Genomic DNA, 22,927 nt, shown 5'->3' on the forward strand with positions numbered 1-22,927 from the left:
TTCAGAGGGAACCGTGGGAGAATAGCTATTAACATATACAAGCAATAAATGAACGTACTGAAAAAAAAACCTATAAATTACTCACAGCTAACCAAGAAAATGCAGGCTCTTTATATAAATTATGTAAGACTTCCTTGGAAATAACTAATTTCAAAATATATTTTAAGATTTCTTTTTGCCTATTCCAATGCCAGCTGAGTTCTATATCAGCTTGTCAATAAGAGGCAAATCATACTCTTATCAGGAACTTCTGACAAAACCATGTCATTGCGCTTGGACTGGATGTTCTGATAAGCTTGCTCATAAGTTTTGCAGAAATACCACACTAAGGATTTTAGGTTCCTATGAAGCCAAGAAGAATAAATATTATGATAGGTCCCCCACACCAATCTCACTTTTATAGCATTTTTCTAGTCAAATTTTGTTCAATTTTTTTGAGTTATAAAATGCTTTATATTCACTTTTCAAAAGGTCCTATAAATTACAAAGTGCTACTCCTTCAGCTTTGTCTTGGTTGTGCCATCAGCATTTAGGAGAAAGAAACTGTTTCCCAAGTTTCAGTTGGACTGAGCTTCACCTGACAAAGGTCCTTACATCACTTCACCTCTCACATGTGCTGTTAAGGCCTCAGAAAGTTTAGCCTAAATGAATGGAATGACAATAGGAGAGGGAGCAGTCCTATGGTAGAAGGGAAACTCAAGATATTCTGGATTTCAACCTCTTTCTTGCTCAAACTTTTAGTGATTGCTTGTCACTTTAATGAATGATGCATTTGTTTTGCTCTGATTTGAAAATTCCAATATCAAATATTTTAATAACATTAAAGAAAGAAACTACTGTTCCATACAACTATTTTTTAAAAAGATTTTGGTTAGAAGTCTCAGTTTACCTTTAAGGTCTAAATAGAGAAAAAAGGCATTTAAAGGGGGAAAGTTTCTCAGTTTTGGAACATAAATTTACCATATTAATTGTTGACAGGATTTTTCAGTGTCTTGACAACAACAGGTAAAATATTCAGTCAAGAAATAGTGAGAGATTAGAATAAAATCAAAGATTATTCAGCAAAGGGAGTTTGAAAACCAAGACATGATGTTTAAGACATAACAGGTTGTTTTTAGCTGACCGTTGGAATTCAGGTTCTTTTTATCTTTTTTCAAATGAACCAATGAAGATTTTGCTTTGCTTTCCCTTGTTTTTTATGGGGCTTAGGACAAGGACACACAACCACAAAATATGACACCTTGGCATTTAATAAAATAGCAGAAGCAGAAAGTCACTCATAACCTCCCTTCACCCTTTTCCCCCCAAAGAGGGTTTAAGACCCTTATTCAAGATCCACCTTCCCTGAAAAAGAACACCCTTTCTCCAAGTCTGCAGACACAGGGACAGAGCGAATCCAAACAAGTTCTGCCAGTTAATTACCATTAGACCAGGCCCCTGGGCCCATCATACTTCTCCCTGACTATCCGCTCTTTGATACCCAGCATACAGGTTCTCCGGATTTTTAAATCTTATTTCTGACAGCTTCCCTGTCCTGTAAAACATTTAAATTAATCTGTCTTTTGTTGTAAGTATTTTCAACACAAACTTAGCTTGGAAGAGGAAAAGAAATCAGTTCTGCTTCTACAATTTCTTTTTTTTTTTTTTTTTTCCAGTAGTAGGTGTTGAACCTAGGGGATCACAAATGCCAAGCAACTGTTCTACCACTAAGCTATATCTCCAGAAGCCCTATATTTTCTTAATGAGCTCAAAAAGCCTGGCACAGCTGAAGTATAAAGTAGCCCCAATTTCAAGATAGCATTTGCTGCAACTGTAAATTTTATAAACTTTATGTGGGAATGGTGGTTCACATGTATAATTTCAGCACTCTGGAAGGCTGAGGTAGGAGGATAGCAAGTTCAAGGCTAACCTGGGAAACTTAGCAAGACTCTGTTTTAATATTTAAAAGAATTTTAAAAGGGCTGTAGGTACAGCTCAGTGTGAAGATTCTGAATCCAGTGAGGAAAAGGAAGAAAGACAAAGAGGGAGGGAGGGAAGAAGAGCGGGAGTAAAGGAGAGAAAGAGGGAGAGAGAGAAAGCTATTGGAGTTTGAGTTAGAGTTATGGTTGAGGAGAGTGTTCAATGCAAGTACCTGAGTATTTGGGTCCACGTATTGTGGTTAAGGTTAAGCTCAGAGATAGCTTTGGGGCGGAAGTATCTGAATATTGCTGTGCGATTATTAGTTTTAGGGTTAGGGTTAGGTTTGAGGTTATGACTAGGATTAATCTTGGGGTGCAAATACCCAAGTATTGGGGTGCAGGTATTAGGTTTAGGTTTAGAGTTGGGATTGGGGATAGTGTTAGGGTAGCAGTATCTAAATATTGGTGTGTAGGTAATAGGTTTAGGGTTAGCGTTAGGCTTAGAGTTAGGATTAGTGTGTTATAGTGCAATTACCCAGGTATGAGGCTGTGGGTATTAGGGCTAGAGTTTAGGTTAGGGTTCAAGTTAGGATTAGAAATAAGGTTGGGGTGCAAATATCTGAGTATTGGGTTGCAGGTATTAGGTTAGGGTTAGGGTTAGGGTTAGTTAGGGTTAGGGTTAGGGTTAGGGTTAGGGTTAGGGTTAGGGTTAGGGTTAGGGTTAGGCTTCAGGTTAGAACTGGGAACATTGTAGGGATACAAGTACCCAAGTACTGGTGTGCAGGTATGAGGTTTAGCGTTAAGCTTTAATTTAAGTTTAGGTTTAGGAACACTGTGAGAATGGAAGTTTCCTAGTACTGATGTGCAGGTCTTAGGTTTGTGGTTATGGTTTCGTTAGCATTAGGTTTACATTTAGTCTTAGCGTTAGGCATAGAGTTGAAACCCAGTTACCAAAGTATTGGAATGCTTGTACTAGGGTTAAAGTTTGGGTTAGGCTTAGGTAGGGTTAGGTATATTGTTGGGACGCAAATCCCTGAGTATTTTGAGATGGTGTTAGTGTTAGGGTTAGGATTCAGATTAGGATTTAGGTTAGCATTAGAAACAGTATGGGGAAGTGCAAATATACAAGTAATAGTGTGGAGGTCTTAGTGTTAGGTTTAGGGTTAGGCTTTACGTTAAGGTTGGGAACATTGTGGGGAGGAAGAACCTGATTATTGGTGTTCAGTTGTTAGGGTTAGCACTAGAGATAGGCTTAATGTTAGGCTTGATCGTAATGTGGGGATGCAAGTATCCTAGTAGTGGTGTACAGGTATTAGGACTGGGATTAGCGTTAGGCTTAAATTTAGCAGTAGGTATAGTGTTGGACTGTAAGCACCCAAGTACTAGTTTTCAGGTATGAGGGTTAGGATTAGCATTAGGCTTATGGTTAGGATTAGGCATAGTATTGAGATGCAAGTACCCGACTATTGGTGTGCATGTATTCCATTTAGGATTAGGGTTAGGCTTTCAGTTAGGGTTAGGGTGCTAGTCCCTGAGTACTGAGGTGCAGTTATTGTAGCTAGGGTTAATATGAGTAATAAAGTCAGGGATTATTTTGGTCTACAGCTCTAATATTTGGTTCAGTGTTTTCAGGTTATGGTTAGGGTTATTGTTAAGGTTAGGGTTGGGTTTAAAGACATTTTGGGGGCACTATTACCCAAGCACTGGAATCGTGGTACTAAGGTTAGTTTTGTGTTATCCTTATTTTCAGGAAAAGTTTTAATGTGAAATCACCTGAGTGATTAGTGTGTAGCTATTAAGGTTTAGATTAGGGCTAGGTTTAGTGATAGTGTTGGGCTTCAAGTACCTGCATATTGGGGTATGGGTGTTAGGGTTTGTGTTAGGCTTAGGGTTAGGCTTACAAATATTATTGGTATTTATGTACTGAGTTTTGTTGTGCAATTATTATGGTTGCAGTGAATTTTAGAGTTCATTTTAGGGTTAATTGCAGTGCTGGTGTGCAAGCACTTGAGACTTGGGGTGTATTAGAGCAAGAGGTAGAGTTATAGTCAGGCTTAGAGATAGTTTTGAGGTACAACTACTTGAGGATAGGGCTTTGGGTATCAAGTTAGGGTAAGGTTAAAGTTAAATTTAGGATTAAGGATAGTGTTGGGGTACAAGTATCTGACTCTCATGGGGCGGGTATTAGATTTAGGGTTAGTGCCAGGGTTAGGGATAGTGTTGGAGGGCAAGTAGCTGTGTATTGGGGTGCAAGTATTAGGGTGAGGCTTAGCATTAGGTTTAGAATTAGGGTTAGAACAGTTTAATGGTGCAATACCTGAGTATTATGGGATAGGTATTCTGTTTAGAGTTAGAATTCAGTTTGGAGTTAGGATTAGGGATAGTGTAAGTTTCCAAGCACATGAATATTAGGATGCAGATATTAGGTTTAGTGTTAGGTTAGGCTTAGGGATAGTTTTGAAACACAAGTACTGGAATATTTAGCTGTAGGTATAGAATTAGGGTTAGGGTATAGGTTACAGTTAGGGCCAGGGTTATATTTGGGTTGAAATGCCAAAGTATTAGGGTGTGAATATTATGATTGGGATAGGGTTATGATAGTATTGGATGGCAAGTACCTGAGTATTCGAGTGTGGGTATTAGGGTTCAAGAACTCAGACAATGGGGTGCAGGTATTTGGGTTAGGGTAGGGATTAGTGTTAGGGTCCGGGATAGTGTTGGGGTCAATGACCTCAGAGTATTTGGATGCAGGTATTAGGGTTAGAGCTAGAGTAGGGATATTGTTGGGGTACAATTAACCAAGTATGAGATATGGGCACTAGGCTTAGGATTAGGGATAGTGCTGGGATACAAATACCTTAGTATTAGGGTCTGGTTATTAGGATTAGGTTCAGAGTTGGGGATATGGATAGTGTTGGAGTGCATGTCCCCCAATTTTGGGGTGCAGCTACTAAGGTTGAGTTAGTGTTAAGGGTTAGTGTTATAGTTAGGGATTGTTTTGAGTACAAGTGCCTGAGTACTGGGGTCTCGTGATTAGGGTTAGGGCTAAGGCTTGGGTTAGAAATAAGGCTGATGTGCAAGTACGCAGGTATTGGATGGCTGACAGTGTTGGGGTACAAATATCCAAGTATTTGGTTTCATCTTTGAGGTGAGCATTAGGGAATTACTAACGATAGTGTTGGCATCCAAATACCTGAGTATTGGCTTGCAAGCCTTAGCATTAAGGTTAGGGTTAGGAACCGTGTTGGGGTGCATGTATATATACATTGGGATGTGCACATCAGGCCTAGGGTTATGGTTAGGGATTCTGTTGGGGTACAAGTACCCAAGTTTTAAGGTGTGGATATTATGGCTATTATTAGGGTTAGGATGGTGTTAGGGTAGGGACTTGCTGGGATACAAGTGCTTGAATACTGGTTTATGGGTGTTAGGGTTATGGTTAGGGTCAGGGTTAGGGAGAGTGTTAGGATACAAGTACCCAAGCATGGGGATGTGGTGTTTAGGGTTATGGTTAGGGTTAGAGATAGTGCTGGGGTTCAGATACCCGAGTATTGGGTGTCAGTATTAGGGTTAGGGATAGTTTTGGAAAGCAAGTACCCAACTACTGGGGTATGGGTATTAAGGTTAACATTCAGATTATGATTAAGATTAGGCATTCTGTTGGAGTGTACACATCTGACTACTGTGGTATAGGTATTAGGGTTAAGATTGAGGTTAGGGTTATGTTTGTGAAGTGACACCAAGCAGTATTGCATATCCAACTGTTTAAATAACAAATATTTAGATAACAGATATGAGTTGAAATCCTGTTACGTAAAGGTAAACGTAGAAGCCTCTGACTCCAACAGGCTGTCCCAGGAGGCTCAAAACATTATCTGGTTGGCATTAAATGACTCATATTTGGTTCCCATGAACCCAACAACTTAACACAGTATCTCCTCATTGTTTCAATTTCCGTATGTCAGAAGTGTCAGCCCAGTGTGCTTAACTGGGTTCTCTGCTTAGAGTCTTACAAGCCCAGTGTCAAGAAGATAGCTAGACTGGGCTTGTTTCTGTAGGTGTTGGAGCACAATAAACCTGAAGAGTCAAACTGGCGGAACTCAGTGCCATGCAGTAGTGCCTGCAATGATTATAAATGTACAGATACTTTTTATTAAATATGGAAAAATTGTTGTCTATATAACTTTTGGACAGGCATTTACTTTTATTCATAATTATAACAATTACTTTAATGTCATTGCTTCAACTAGACTATACATCCCGCTCCAAGAGAATGTTTATAAGGTTTTTCTTTGTTTTCCTAACTCTTTCATACAATAACTAGGAGTACAATTCTGTTCTGGAAGACTTAACAATGTGAAATGGATATGGGGAGAATATTTTTGATGAGTTAAATAAAGCATTTATTTTAAGATTTTTAAGTGGCTCTAGATAACTAGTTGCTCATCTTTTTGTCTAGATGTATTTTGTATTTCTAAAAGCAATTACTGATGATAAAAGTCACATTTTTACTTGAATAACGGCAGTGGTTCAAATAGGACTAGCAGGCAGCTTTAAGTATATTCATGTATTTGGGTTCTCTGAGGATTGAAATTATTTTGTGAACTTTTTATATGGCTTTTTTATCAAGTCTAGAATGTATATTCTTTTCTCTCCTATGACTTTATTTCACTGGGCCCAAAGTAAGGCATGTTCATTTGTATAAATCAAATGCAATGTTTCATGGTTCTGAATCAATCTCAGATTTCTGTCTGGTAGAAAACTATTATACATAATCAATTTTGTATTATGAGTTGTTTATTGTGAAAAGAATGCTTGGAATAATACACTTAATGCCTCAAATATACCCTGAGGTATTTCAGAGTCATAAAATGAAAACATGTGACACCCTAAAAATATATTTTGATGTCAGTGTAACAGATAACAAATTGTAGAATGACAATAATTTTTTCTCTCTAGCTCAGCTCTTTCAGTGTGCAGGCATGGTTGTACACACACACACACACACACACACACACACACACATACACACACACACACACAATTACACATGTACCACTACCTGGATGGTCCTGGACTTTGGAAGGATACTTAATGACTACTTCAATAAAATCAAACTCAGTACTAAATAAAAAAGGGTCGCTTGATCTTATAGTTCGGGTTATTGTCTGCTGCAATAAACTATTCTGATCCCAAATGAAATGAGTTTCATGTAATGCAGGATATAAAGATTTCCCTATGTATGACAGCAGAAGTGGAATCCGTTCAGGGAGGAAACTTCCCAGGATATTCCAAACTCAAAGTAATCAATGCAAGTTATAAAACTAGAGTATCTAATTGTATTTAAGTGCTCCTTGTTGTTCCTAGACTGCTAGTGAGCTCCTATTTAAATATCCCATCTGTCTTTTCTACATGAAGAGTCTCCCACTGCAGTAAACAATGAATGTCTCTGCAGAATACATTCTTCTGACTCAGAGATAAGCAGTATAAAACCAGTCGGGTAATAGAGTATAGGAAGGCGGCCAGGGAGATCTTCTGGGAAGAAGATCCTCTGACATCTGCCAGATATTAAAAAGGAAGCATCTAGACTCACTGATATCTGGTAGCCATCTTACAAATATGAGACCTCACCTTTGCAGGAAGTTGACCCTGAGGGCGACAGAGTACAGAAAGAAAGTTAACACAGATCCTTGAAACAAAATAATCTATGTATCAGGGGCTGGGTATTTAGCTCAGCGGCCCAGCGCCTGCCTGGCAAATGCAAGATCTTGAGTTCAATTCTCGGTGCCGGGGGGGGGGAAAAAAAAAAAATCTATGTATTAATCACACTACATCCAGAGCCTTCCCAACTTCTGGACTTTCACTTAAATGAAAAATGTCCTTATTTTTAATCACTTCAATTGCAGTTTTTGCTTACTTTTAACCTCTAATATTATAAAGAATATACTGACCATAAAAGATATAAGAAAAAATAATTGTTTTCTTATAGGATAAGTAGAGAATTGGTTCTGCCATCCATAAATCATTTAAGTACAGACTAAGTAATTAATCATACTTACAGGGACCGTAAGGTAGAACAAATAATGGAAATCGAGGCAAATTGATTTTTTTCTAGATTATCACTTTATTATATTCTATTTCTGACCCATAAATTCAACAACTTAATATTTAAATTAGGATGTATATGGTATTGTGAGAAAATGATGCTTGATATTCAAAGCAAATGTTCTACCCCAGTACTATTGGTGGATCAGAGACCTGAGTAGGAAAAAATGCCACCTTTGTGCACTATGGTCAGGCTGCTAATGATTCAGTTGGTCTTAACTAAAATATCAAAAGGGTTAGTAACAAAGAAAAATCTTTAATCACGTACATGTGTTTTTCTTAATATCAATCAAGCAAAAAGTACGTCGCACAGAAAAAGAGTGGGAAACAGGAAGCAAAATTGTCTGTGATATTTAAATATTGTTCTTTCTCTTAGGGAAACACCAGTGTTGAGCAAACAACTATTAAATTCAGAAACACACTGACCCTTTACAATGACCCTTGGAATGAGCACAAGGAAAGAAGATTCAGAAACACTTTTTCTGGCACTAAGTGCAAAAAGAAAAGTTTAAAGTTCAAATTCATAGCCTAACTCGATAGTGTGCTGAATATGCGCCATAAATTAGAACAGATGGAAACAACTTCAAATGATTAAGTTGTTTTGAAGTTCTACTTATTGTAGAAAAGTTGTCTTCACATGAAATCAGGCTACAGAATTTTCCATTTGAGGAAAAATAAAAAACATTTTCAGTTTAACTTAATTGTGTAGATCTTACAGATACTTGTCTAACATTCTCATAGTTCCTGAACTATGTAACAGGGTCTTGTGAAAATGGGAACTTTATTGAAAAAAGAAAGCCTCTTAAAGGAGTTTCTAAAAAGAAATTCAAAGTATTGATTAAAGGACATTACACCAATGTGTGAAATGTGATAATAAAACCCATTATCTTTTACAGTTAATATGCACTGGGGGCCAGGAATATACCTCAGTGGCATAAGTGCCTGCCTTGCAAGCTCAAGGTCCTGAGTTCAATCCCCTGTACCACCAAAAACAAAAACAAAAAAAACAACAAAAAAATGCACTAATAATTATAATAAAAATAAATCCTTTAAATGTGAGCATAGGTATGTCATCCCAGAAGGAAAGAAAAAGTAGGGAGAACAATACTGCAGTCCAAGTCAGTCAAATGGAGCTGGATGAACTTACTATGAATTTTAAAATCTGAAATTAACCCTATACCTATTCTTCATGAACACACCTTCAGCTTGCTCCTGCGTCCAATAATTAACTTTTACAACTGCATATGTTAAGAAGAATATCGTCTGTAACTACTTTTAGAGATTATAGAAAACAACATATATTTTCTATCAGGTAATTAGCTTAAGATAAAAAATTTTAAAATAACTTTGAAAAGTCAAAAATTAGAAGGAGGATCATAAAAACTGAAAGTTATACCTGAACAAACACTTTAAGTTTTAGCAGAGGTGAAAAGAAAGAAAAAAGAAAGAAAGATTGTTTCTGAGATGTCATTGGACTGTTTATAATCCTCAAGATTTAGATAAAGTAATCTCACTCCATCACTAAACAGCCAGACACCTCACATGCAATTTCAAGTTTCTAGTTTATCTTAGTTAAGTCCATATCACGCTTTGTCTTCCCACTATTAAAAATTTCTTAATCAGGCCAGCCACATCCAATCTCCCATTTGGAAAATCTGTGTTCCCGTAATACTGAGTAACCCATCTAAAATGTGTATCGCTCACCTATTTCTAAAACTTGACATTTGGCATGGTGGCACACACCTCTAATCCCAACACTCAGTAGGCTGAGGCAGGAGGATTGTTTTGAGTTTGAGACCAGCCTGGGCTACAAAGTGAATTCAAGGTCAGCCTAAACTGTATACGGAGACCCTTCCTCAAAAAGGAAAAAACAAAACAAAAACCAAACCTGAATGATTTGTCATTATCATAACAATGAATCCAAGCCCACTATAACCCAACACAATTATAATCTTTTCTTACCTCCAATGTCAGTTTTTAGCACTTCTTGGTCACACAATGTTTTGTAATTCCTCAATTAACTTCAGATTCCTGTGTTTGATAATCTCTCATATCTCTTGGCCATACCTACCCAAAACCTACCCATTTCTTTCTTATGATGCTTCTATGGGTACTTCGAAAACCACATGTGTCACCATTTCTCCAATGCTCTCCGTAACAAATCCTGTAAGGTAAGATTTAAGCCTCTTTCAGCAAGAGAAATGAAACTACTAACATTTATGGCATTTTAAATCCATTGAACTTACTCTATATGCCAAATATTAAGCAATACACTGCATTAATTCATATGTTAAACAAACGTTTTCTACATTTTTGCTTTAAAAATCCTTAAATCACTGTTAGTCTGTAATTACTGTTTGTTATATGCTGCATTAAGATGGCTGATATAAAGTTAAAGTTTTTATGGCATTTGTTATGTCTTGTACAACTTATTCAATAAGAAGATGTGCTAATACTTGAACTGTATAAAGTGATGAAATTATTAGTTATTTAAATAAGAAAAAATAGAATATTATATTTTCATGGCTTTTTGAGACTGATTCTTCTATGTAGTTTAGGCCACCTTCAAACTAGTGATTCTGCCTCAGTCTCCCAAGATCTGGGATTATAGGCGTGCTCCACTATGCCTGTCTCCAGAATATTAAATTCTTGAGAGGGTCATCAGGATCATCTCTCATCTTCGTTTCTTCAAAGTGAGATCCAAAGAGATGAAATCAAATGCCTAAAATTAGGTAGATAGTGATAAGCAAAGTCAGAAGGGCAAATATGTTTTCTGAATCTTGACCTGCCTCATTATCCAGGGTACAGAATAAACCTGAACATAAAACTGTCCTCCAAATGCTATCTTAGACCACATTGTCCAGGTCCTTTTAAAAATGTTTCTTACTTTTCTCTCAGTGAGAACAGTCAAGCTTCAAACTTGATATGAAGTGAATGCAGTAGTATTAATTAGAAGTCTTCCAGCATCTATAAGAATGTATAAAGATTTGATCAGATATATTCTATATTTATTTTAGAAGAATTAATTATCTTTATAGTTGTCTAAACCCCCAAGTCACGTTACACTCAATATTCATTTGCTATAAATATGCAGCCAGATTAATATATAGGAATTTTAAAAGTTAAATGCAATGTACTTCTCCATTTTTGGAGTATGTATGTAATATATATGTTTGTTCAATTTAGTATTTGAGCAAGAAACATTAAAAAAATTTAAAGTATAAAAATAGAATCTTACTTCTTCCCTCCGGGGAGATACACAAACTTTTATTATCACAGCAGTGGGTGATAATGCTTGTTTCTTCACATGGCGTTCTTAGCACAGTGTGTTAAAAAAAAGTTGTGATGTTGCCTCTCTTAGAAGTGAAAACAAATTATTGTAATCCTGATAGAGTGCTCTTATATTATTAGAAATAAAATTGAATTGTTTTTCCATATTTTCTAGAGACTTTTCTTTTCCTGTGAACTATCAATGCATATACTTTTACATTTTTTGCTGGGTGATTGGTTTTGTTCCTATCTAGCCATTTTTTGCAGGTATGAATATTACAGGGTATGACCCCTTTTATTATATGACTTGCAAAAAGTCTTATTAATGTGATATATTTAATTTTCTTATGTCAGTTTTGCCATGAGTTTTTTATTTGTGTCTGATAGAATTTATCAATGTTTATTTTCCATCTTTTGAGTTTTTTATTCTTAGAGAAGCTTTTTCTAAACCAAATAAAACATTTATCCATGATTTCTTCTAATATTTATGCTATTATATTTTAATATAATTGGTCCATTGACAATTTATTCTCCAGTATGCATGTATGTGTTATCATATATCTATATCTATATCCATATCTATATCCATATCCATATCTATACCTATAGGTACCTATTTGGGAGAGAAAGAAAGTAGAATATTATTTTTACAGATGTTTTACCAATCTGTGGAATTAATGATAGTTGGGCCAGGGATTTATCACAGTGGTGCAGTGCCTGCCTAGCAGGTGTGAGGTCCTGAGTTCAATTTCCTCTAACAAAAAATAAATAATTAAATCAGAATTAATGATAGTTGCACAGATTTATCTTTTTTGAGTTGCTTCATGCCAGGAAATCATCAACTAAGGACTGTTTATTAAAATGCAGGAAATGGCACTGCTGTGTATACACACACACACATACAACCAGTTAAATATAAAAAATCAGATATTGTTCTCTAAAATAATTCATTATTTATATTTTATTGGACACTTGAGTGTCTTCATTTGACTAACTTAAGTGAAATATCTGGCATGGTAATCATTTACAACTACATGTTACTAGCAAAAATTTTAATTCTAAGGATATATTTTTCTTTCCATTTAAACAGAAATAATTAAAAGTGAAGTAAAGGTTGCATTGTGCATACTCTAAATAGCAGTGTTCAGGCCTGTGTCCTGCATAGGAGGAAGCACTGTACTCCACAGCTAAAGGTACAAGGAAATAAATTCAAAGTAAAAGAAAAACATGGCACAACTAAGCCAATTTGTATTAGTACCATCACTTTAAGTTTGTTTTCTATGGGCTGATTATCTTCTGAAAACCATGGTCTAAATATTTACACTAACACAAACTTTTTTTAAAAGCATGGTAAATCCTGTTCATATATTATTATTATTGGCTGTATAAAGCCTGTAATTGCCAAAACCCCTATAATGGTGAATTATAACACTATTGGACAAACAAGCCTTCCAGAGAGTTGTTATGGGTTTGTGTCTAGATGACCCCCAAAGCCTCAGGAACTTTTGGATGAGGCTGTTTCAAAGGTAGTTCAGTCAAGAGTGTGCGATTGATTCATCGTGCCATGCTGGGGTAAAGGGTGTGAGTGTACACTGGACCTAGATCAAGTAGCCCGCGTACAAGATAAGGGACAGAAAGAGGTTTGTCCTCCTCTCACTCTCTCTTGTTGATTTTGCTGTCTTCCGCAGCCATGAACAGTTGCCCCTCTGCCATATGCCACCCTGCCTTGGAGCCAGCCAAGTATGGACTGAAACCTCCACAAACTATGAGTTAAATAAATATTTTCTCCCTTTAATTTTGGACATTGGGTATTTTGTCTCAGCAATGAGAGAAAAGTAACTAAGAAAAAAGTGTGCGATTTACATTTTGCTAATATTTTTTAAAAAGTTAATGTTTGCAAGGATGAATAAACTAAACTAAGTTTTTATAGTCTATTAAATATTATGCTGGACATGTGGTGCACGCCTGTAATCCCGGCATTTGGGAGGCTGAGGCAGGAGGATCATTGCAAGTTTGAGACCAGCCTGGGATACAAACTGAGCTCAAGGCCAGGCTGAACTGCATAGTGAGACCCTGTCTCAAAAAGACAAAAAATAAGTAAATAAATAAATTTTTAAATGTTAAGGAATAACAATGAAAAGAGCTTTATTACTTAAAGATATTTTTATTTCCTGTAGTAAGTACTGGTAAAAATAGTGATTAACCTACATAATTATTTAGATATCTACTGATAGAATAAGTGATTTTCATTTTAAGAGTATTTTAATATACCAGTCAAAGGTTCAGACATCATGTAATTAGAAGGCTATGAATAGGATGTTTAGTCCTTTGTATATTTCTATGATTTATGCAACACAACCTAGCACTAGGTGTACAAACGTTCAATAAGTAAAGGGAGACCAACTGTTACAATGCACAAAAATCTGTGTTCTTTGCAAAATATATACGTGTGTGTGTGTGTGTGTGTGTGTGTGTGTGTGTAAAGCTTAAATGTTACATAGGTTAAATAAAGACAGAGGACAGAAAACATGAATCACAGTCATATTATTCATTGGTTGTTGTTATGCAGGCATTTTGAGTTGCTAAGTGCTTTTTCTCACTAAAGGGGGTAATAAAGCAGAACTCCTACAACTGTATCCTACCACAAAGATATTTTGAAAATTGATTTCTAGCACAAAATCAAATTTATGTAATCTTGAGACATTGGTTCTTTAAATGAAGACAAGGAACTTCCTTCTTCTGATGGATTTCATATACAGATTCCCAGCAGAGCTGAAAGGGTGATTTTTCATGTTGCACTGTCTCTGGTTAACAAAGTAAAACTGGCACCTGAGTGCTGTTTATTCTCTGATAAAACCAAAGTGTCAACTGCAGCTTGAATCTGCACAACACTGATTTTCTTTTCTTGAAAACTAAGAATGCTTTTAAGAGTACCTTCTGAAGTTTCCATTTTAAGGTTTATATAAGAAAAAAGGACACCTGCAAATTGTGAGGAAAGTCATCTTTAGTTTTTGGAGAGCAAGTCTCTGACAGCTGAAATTCAAACAAAACTCCGAAAATTTTGACATCTTTATATAGTTTCCTCAAATAAAATTTGGATATAAATGTTTGCGTATGGGGAAGGGAAGGGAAGGGAAGGAAGAAAGAAAGGGAAGAAGGGAAGGGAAGGGAAGGAAGAAAGAAAGGGAAGAGAAGGGAAGGAGGAAGGGAAGAGGGAAGGGAAGGAAAGTGAACGGGGAGGGGAAGAGAAAGGGAAGGGAAGGCAAGGCAAGGCAAGGGAAGGGAAGAAGGTAGGAGAGAGGAGGGAAGGAAAGGGAAGGGAGGAGGGGAAATAGAACATAAGAGACCAAGGTACTAACATCCTTGAATGTGAAGCCTACATGAAATAAACATCATATAATTACATGACTAAAGTAAAGATACATGTAAACAATAGATCAGGTAGAGTTTATCTGTGTACTATGTACTTACCATAAGGATTCTAGAAATTTGATAGAAGTTAGATAGGACAAGAGCAGTCAGAGGCAAGAACATTTGGTAAGGGGCACTAGAATCCATTGATTTTCAGTTTAAGAAACAAACCTCATATTGCAAGTATGTTGACAATATATTTGTCAAATAACTGCTTCTTAAACAGGAACAAAGCACCACAGAATAGCCAAGGACAAAGTGGTAACTAACTGTTCAGGAAAGAATGGCAGTAAGACAAGGCTTTTGATTCTAAAATTATTCTCAAGAATATCACCAAAGCTTTCTTCATTGCCAGTATCAATACATTCTTTCAGTCCTTTTATCCTTCTACCCACTGTTGCGTTCAGCACTGTTGTTCACTTATTTTTGTTAAGCTGTTTCTCTAATCTCATGCTTTTGTGAAAGTGGTCCATACAAGTGACTCCCTGCAGGTTACATTTATAAAATGCACATTACAAAATACAAAAGTGAAGTAAAAACTACAAGTTACATCTTAGTCTGATCTTCAACCACTAACCAACTACAAGGAATGAACAGATTAACCTGACATAACACCCAAATATGCCAAATCATATCATACTTCTGCCTGGAATACCCTTCCTTGTTTTTCATCTGTTGGTGCTTTAAAAAGCAAACACACTACCTCCCTCTTTTTCCTATCTGAATCAGAAATCATTTGGGAGATACATGCAATAGCTAAGCAGATGGGGTAATATATTTATTCCCAACAGTGCTGATTTTAAACACTTGGTACAGCTACAGCAACAGCAGGCTTACCTCCCCTGAATCAGTGGTACCAGCACAACAGTAAAGGCACACAATATCATCAGATCTTACTTTCAGAAAAAGCACTTGACTTACTACTAAATCTTCCTCACGGTGGAAAGGAAATGAAATCACATCCATTCTCCAGGTAGGCAGGGAACTAAAGGGAGGACAGATGGATGGCCAATGTCAATTCAGGTTCTTCCAAGCAACTCACCAATGAGTTATAGAGTTATAGAGTTATACACTTATACAGTTAGAGAGTATGCGTGAATAAAGAGGCATAGAGCCAAACCTAGTGGCACACACCTGTAATCTCAGCACTTGGAAGAAAGAGGTAGGAGAACTGCTTCAAGTTGAAGGCTAGCGAGGACTACACAGTGAGTTCAAGACCAGCCTGAACTATATAACAAGATCCTGACCAAAAAATTAAAGTGAAAGAAAAAGCATGGTCTTTACAACATTATTGCCTGAAGTTGAATTTCTGCCACATTAACTAGCAACTGTATTAGTTTGGGTAAGCCCTTTAGCTTCTCTGTACCACATTTCCCCATATATAAAATAGGCAATTAATGGTATTAACTTTATAAGATGGAGAAAGTAACAAAGGAAGAGTAAATGAGACAGTATTTGTAGAGTACTGTGAACAGTGCCAAAAATATATGGTATTATGTGAATTGTTAAAAATCTGGGAAAGCTTATTCTAGTTCTAAAAATTTCCTGAAAAAAATTGTTTGTATTATCATCATGTCTTATATATGTACCCTACTCTGCCATTAAAGAAATAGGAGATAATACTAACATTTTATCTCATTCCAGAAACAATGACAATCATCAAGAAATACAAATACTAGCATGGCTGAAGCACAAAAGGAATCCTACATTGTTGGTGAGAATGCAAACTAGTATAACTGCTACAGTAATGGAAACACTGAAACATCACTCAGGATTTGGAGGCAGATTTATTTATATTGATGGGCACTGATTGGGATCACTCCCAGAATATCAGGCCCTGATCTCTGGTGTACTAGGGCTTATATGGGATAAGTAAAACAGGAAGTATAGAGGCAGAAAGGCTGGTCAATTGGGATTGGTTTATACAATGTGCATCACAGTGACCAGCAATGCATCACAGTGACCAGCCATTTCTAAGAGATAGAAGCAACTGGAACTGTGACAGGAACTATCACCTGGGCAACTGAAGTGTACTGGCTAGGGTAGGCTTTCTGCTACACAGCCGTGATGAAAATCAGTGTGAAGAGTCCTCAAAAACAAAAAAGAGAAATTCTATTTAACCCAGCTATTTCCTTTTGCTAGTGGTTGAAGCTCGAAATTGGTTGTAAGTGTGGAGGCAAGAGAGGGCTACAGTGCCTAAAACAGTCAAGCTACCTCTGTCTTGAGAAGGGCATGCTGCCTGCACAATTTCAGTCATTAGTCACTTGGCAACCTTGTGTCTTGTGAAACTAACTTTGCAAGAGTGTAAATAAACACCCCTACTGTTGTTGTTAGGTCCTCTTACCCATCTGGTAAAGAGGCCTCCACCTGACCCAGCTCTTGTCTCTTGTCTATCTTTTCCTCATTCTCACTGCCATTCCTTCCTGGGGTTCTTAGCAAGAACCCAACAAGTCTCGACAATTCCCCTTCTGGGTATCTTCCCCAAAGAGTGCAACATATCATGTTACAGAAATACATGCATGGTAGTGTTTATAGTAACACAATTCATAATAACTAAATCTTGAAAGCACCCTATATGTTCATCAAGAAATGAATGGGTATCCATATATAATGGCTTCAAGAAGGAAAAGTAGAAGGAGAAGAAGGAGAAGGAGAGGGAGAGGGAGAGGAAGAGGGAAAGGGAGTGGGAGAAGAAGGAGCAGGAGCAGGAGGCAGAGGAGGACAAGGAGAAGGAGCAGGAGCAGGAGGAGGAGGAGAAGGTGGAGGAAGAGAAGGATCAGGAGCAACAGCAGGAGAAGGAACAGAAGGAGAAGGAGGAGAAGGAGAAGGAGCAGAAGGAGCAGAAGGAGAAGGACAAAGAGAAAGAAGGAGAAGAAGAAGAGGAAAATGGAAGGGGAGGAAAAAAGAATTTATGAGAAAAAGAAATTATAGGAGAAAAAAGAGGAGAAGATGGTGGAAGAACAGGAAAAGGGAGAGGAAAAGGAGGAAGAGGAGGAGGATGTGGAGGAGGAAGAAGAAGAAGAAGAAGGAGGAGGAGGAAGAGGAGGAGGAGCAGGAAGAAAATGGAGAAAAGAGATGTAAAGACAGAGGGAAGGGGGAGGCACAGAGGGGAAGGGAAATAAAAGGAATCAAGTGGTACATGTACCCACTCCCTAAGATGAATGTAAGTATCATATACTACAAACAAGTATGATCAGTTAATCAATCAATCAATCAGTGAAAAGATTGAAGATAGTGTAGATCTTTGTATAATTTTTATTTATGTATCAATTTCCCACATTAAATTATGAGTTTTTTGAAATTAGATGCTTTCTTTCATTTTTATATCCATTGGTCTTAGAACACAGTGAATATTCAGGTTTGTAACTGAATTGATGAATACATTAATTTTGAATGACCTAATTCACCTAATAACACAATTACAAACACTGATATTCTTGCTTTAACCTCAAAAAGTACTTCAACTATACAAATTTCACAGACCATGGTTGCTATGGTGGATATTAAGTTGTGTCTTAGACTAACAGGAGAATAATATTTTAATTCTGAATTACAATAATATATATCTGTCACTCAAGGTTCTAATGGCAACCAGATGGCACAGTCAAATTAATACAACTCAAAGATAACTCATTTGTAGAAGGACTCTTCACTAGGGAAGAGAGGAGGAACACAGGGCTGCTAGCATCTAAAGAGTAAATCACTTCAAGGTCCAAAGGTAAAACCAGAAGAGGGAAGGTTTTGCAGGACCCGGTAGGAGAGTCAGGTGGAAAGGTGTGTTGGGAAAGGTACAGTAACATTTCATGAATTCTTTATATATTCTAGATAATAATTCTCTGTCGGAGGAAGCACTAAACTTACTCTCAGTGCTCATGTATCTTATATGACTTATACTCAGCCCTCTATACCTGGGAGTTCCACATCAGTGGATTCAAGCAACCCACCACAGACAAAATATTTCTCCACCTCAAATTGCTTCTGAAAATGGACATTTTTTTCTTGTCATTATTTCCTAAAAGGTACAGCATCACAACAATTTGCATATAATTTACACAATAGTAAGAAGTATAAATGATCTGAAGTATCTGATATGATGGGCATCAAGTGTGTGCAAGTATGGTGTCATGTTACAGAGGAGACTTGAGCATCTGCAGATTTTGATATCTCCAGGGGTCCTGGACCAAGGGAAAAACTATACTGAGAAGACACTCGGGTAAAAAGTTGGTTTTATATTTTTATAAATGTCAAATATACACTAAATACAAATAAGAGTTAAAATTTATGAAACATTTCAATGATATGTATTAGTCTTATAAACAAAGCCACACTAAGGTCACAAATTAGCTATTAAAACTATTTACTCATATACATAGGTAATTATACTCAGTAATAAAATATTGAAAATGAATTTCAATACTTATCAATCTCATCCACAAAACAGGATGGTAAACAAGCTGTGCATAAAGCATAAAGCATACTCTATGCATAGTTTATGTTTATCTGTATATAATGTGTTAATCTGTAATCTGTCCCATTATTGAGATGCAATTCATATAAAAAGGAACACAGTTTTGTTCTCAGAAATAAATTATATTTGAGCCTGCTAGCATCAAGCAATATGCCTTACAGTTGTATATTTAGTTTTAACTTCATGTTCAGAAAGAGGTAGGCACACAAACAAAATAGAATTCAGGGGTGAAATTAAAGCATAAAAATAAATTTATATTTGAGAGGCTCAAGGAGTTAAATTGCAAATTCTCCTCAGAAAAGTATCCATCTTCATCTTTCCTTTGTTATCCCTCCAAACATGAAGGTAGCATACAGAAATGTATGCAGTAAGACTCAACGTCTCCCAAGCAGTTTTCCTTTTGGGCATTGATAGCTAAAATTACCTGGGTAGAGTAGGAACAAGATTCCACACCATACCATGTATCTACTGTCTTCACAAGCTCTTAGGCTAAATACTTGACAATTTTAAGGTCCAAATGGTACAACCTTGAGTTTTTAACTTTATTTTTACAAGTCTCTACCTCATAAAATACCCTTGAAAGAAACAGGAAAGATGTCACAGTAATAGAGTAGTGCTATGTTGCCTTACCATTCTATTATCAATAGCTTTGACAGAAATTCATCACAGGTCCTTGTTGAGCTAATGACTCAAACTATAACTTTAGGGACTAAATGTGTTCGAAAAGGCATGTTGAGTAAGCATGCCAGTTTTAGAAAAACCTAAGTTTGGCTCTGCTAAATTTAGATTACCAAACTACATTTGCCTCTGAACACTTACATTCTTACAACAAAAAAGTAATTAACAGCCATAGTTACAATACTCCAAGAAAAATCTCAACAAACAATAATTTTTGTGAGGAATCAAAAAGGTAAAATATAGAAGTGCCCACTATTAGTAGAAGACCTCAATACTGGAAAGGGAAAATTTTATTTCATGAAAAAATTAAAGGTAATATTACAAAAGTAAAGAAACATGGAAACACTTAGAGACTTGCAGGGTGTCTGTGTATGTGCATGTGTGTGTTATGAGTGCACACACATATAGACAAGTTAGTAAAGATGTGGATATTAATGCTATCAGTAATTATTTACTGGAGCTTCCTCTTCGTGTCCCTATTCTAGCTAGATACCAGCTACAGTATTTCACAGTTAATGCAACAGACATGGGTTCCATTTTTCTGGAGCTTTCAGTCTCATGAGAGACACATGAGTAAAAATATCATTACAATACCACAAAATAGGTCTATGATGTAGGATATATGACTCCTGTACCACCAATTAGAAGAGGCACTATAGTTGGACTTGGACTGCTTTGAAGAGAGCAGTCAAGCTCATAACTGAAGTTTACTTAAGAGTCGGGGGGAAGGTGATGGAGGATGGATTTTGAGACTGAATAAAGAATGTGTCTAAGTCCTAAAGCAAGGGAAGATATTTTTCTTAAATTTGGAAGTATTTTAGCCCAAACAATGCACAGCTTTAGGAGATCCAGTAATGGCAAAATTGAAATGAGAAGAATAAGCAGGTTAGTGCAGCCAGGTCACTGAGGGTCTTGTATCTCTTAAGGCTGGCTGTACAGAAAGAAAAGAGTGAGAAAACCTGTGGCAGGGAGAACAGTGAGGTGTGTGAGGTGATCGTTACCTCTGCAGCTCTATCTCTCCTACGTAGTGGGAAGGTAAGGGGAGTCTGAGTCAGTGGTCTCTGGGAGCCTAAAATCTCTTGACAATCTGTGAATCTATAAATTTGTACAATCTGAAAAACAAATTCAAATTATGAAGCAAAGAAATATCCCTTCGAAAGAAAGAATCCTGATATTGATCTCTTCATCAGAAAAACCACAGACATGTCAAAGTTTTCACTTCTCACAATGTGTCTGCCCCCACAACACACATGTCATGAAAACCCTCAGTAAGTAAAAGCCACAGTTGAAAGAGAAATGGGTCATCAACACTCTCATCACTGGATACATAGATTTCGCTGTGTCTACCACTACTTTCTATTTGATCTACCAATGAAGCAGACTCAACAGAATAACCATCCAAAAATTGAAAAGGACACCACTGAGATGGAAAACCACTCCTTCAAGTATGCCTGGGTTTTGGATAAACTAAAAGCTGACTGTTCGTATGGTACCACCATTAACATCTCCCTGTAGAAATTTGAGACTAGTAGATATTATGTGATTAACATTGATGCCACAAGACAAGGAGACTTCATCAAAAATATGATTACAGATACACCTCAGGCTGAAGGTGATGTTCTGATTATTGCTGCTGATATTAGTGACTTTGCATTCCTAACTCCATGAATATACAGCTCCAGAAACACGCCTTTCTGGCTTAGACCCTGTGTATGAAAAAATTAATTGTTGGCTTTAACAAATCTATTCCACTGAGCCAACTACAGCCAGAATAAATATGAAGAAATCATCATGGAAATTAGCACTTACATTAAGAAAATTGGGTACAACCCTGGCTGCTTGTGTTTGTGCCAATTTCTGGTTGGAATGGCGACAACATGCAGGACCCAAGTGTTAAATTAACATGCCTCAGTTTGAGGGATAGAAAGTCACCATAAAGATGACAGTGCAAGTGGAACCACACTGCTTGAATCTTTGGACTACATCCTACCACCAGCTTGTCCAACGAACAAGCCTTTGTGTCTGACCATCCAGGATCTCTACAAACTCATCAGTAATGGTACTGTCCCTGTGGACTGCGTGGAGACGAGTATTCTCAAACTCAGCATGGAGGTCGTCTTTGCTATAGTCAATGTCACAGCTGAAGTGAAGTCTGTTAAAATGTACTATGAAATATTAAAGTGACACTCTTACTGGGAACAATGTAAGGTTCATTGTCAGATATGTGACTGTCAAAGGTGTTCATTGTAGCATTGTTGCTGGTGACAACAAAAATAACTCACAGATGGAAACAGCTGGCTTCCCTGCTCAGGTGATTACTTTGAATGATCCAATTCAAATTAGCACTGGCTGTGCTCCTGCACCAGATGGTCACATAGCTCACTTTGCTTGCAAGTTGTTGAGCAGAAAGAAAAGACTGATTGCTGCTCTGCTGAAAAGATGGAAGATGTCCCTAAAAAATAAAATCTGGTGATGTTGCCATTATTGATATGGATTTGTCAAGCCTACATGTGTTGAGAGCTTTCTGAGTCTCCTTTTCTGAGTTATTTTACTGTTTTGGATATGAGAGTACAGTTGCTGTGGGTGCCATCCAACCAGTGGTCAAGAAGGCCATGGGAGCTGGCAAGGTCTCTAAGTATTTCCCAAAAACTCACATGGTGCATATTTTCCTTAATATCTGCCAGCCTAGACTTCATCAGTGTGGTATAACAGTCTCAGAACTGTTTGTTTCATTTACATTTAATAGGCAGAGACATTGTTAATGATAACAATGCATTGTAAAACCTTTAAAAGGAGAGGAGAAATGTTTTGTGGATTATTTGGGGGGTGTGTGTGCATGCGTGTGTGTGTGCATGTGCGTATGTGTGTGTACTTAAAATCAGTACTTGCTGATCAAAATAACTTGACAAAATATTTGGCCCAGAATTTTGAGGCCCATTACAATAAAGTTTAATGAGAAAAATAAAAACACAATGAAGCTTTTGAGCATAGCAATCAGCAATATTTACCTCTTAAGGGCATCAACAAAGATCTCCCAACAGGAAATCTTTTAGTTCTATACAAACTGAAATATTTCTTTTTTTGTTTTTTTTTTTTT

At 36.9% G+C, this 22,927-nt stretch overlaps 1 pseudogene; it reads left to right on the forward strand.

The window, feature by feature from the left end:
* The first annotated feature begins 18,808 nt into the window (after positions 1–18,808).
* LOC106148231 lies at positions 18,809–22,372 on the forward strand (annotated as a pseudogene).
* Positions 22,373–22,927: the final 555 nt, after the last annotated feature.

Source organism: Chinchilla lanigera, unplaced genomic scaffold (genome assembly GCF_000276665.1).
Source record: "Chinchilla lanigera isolate Chin_1 unplaced genomic scaffold, ChiLan1.0 scaffold00017, whole genome shotgun sequence".
Classification (NCBI taxonomy): Eukaryota; Metazoa; Chordata; class Mammalia; order Rodentia; family Chinchillidae; genus Chinchilla; species Chinchilla lanigera.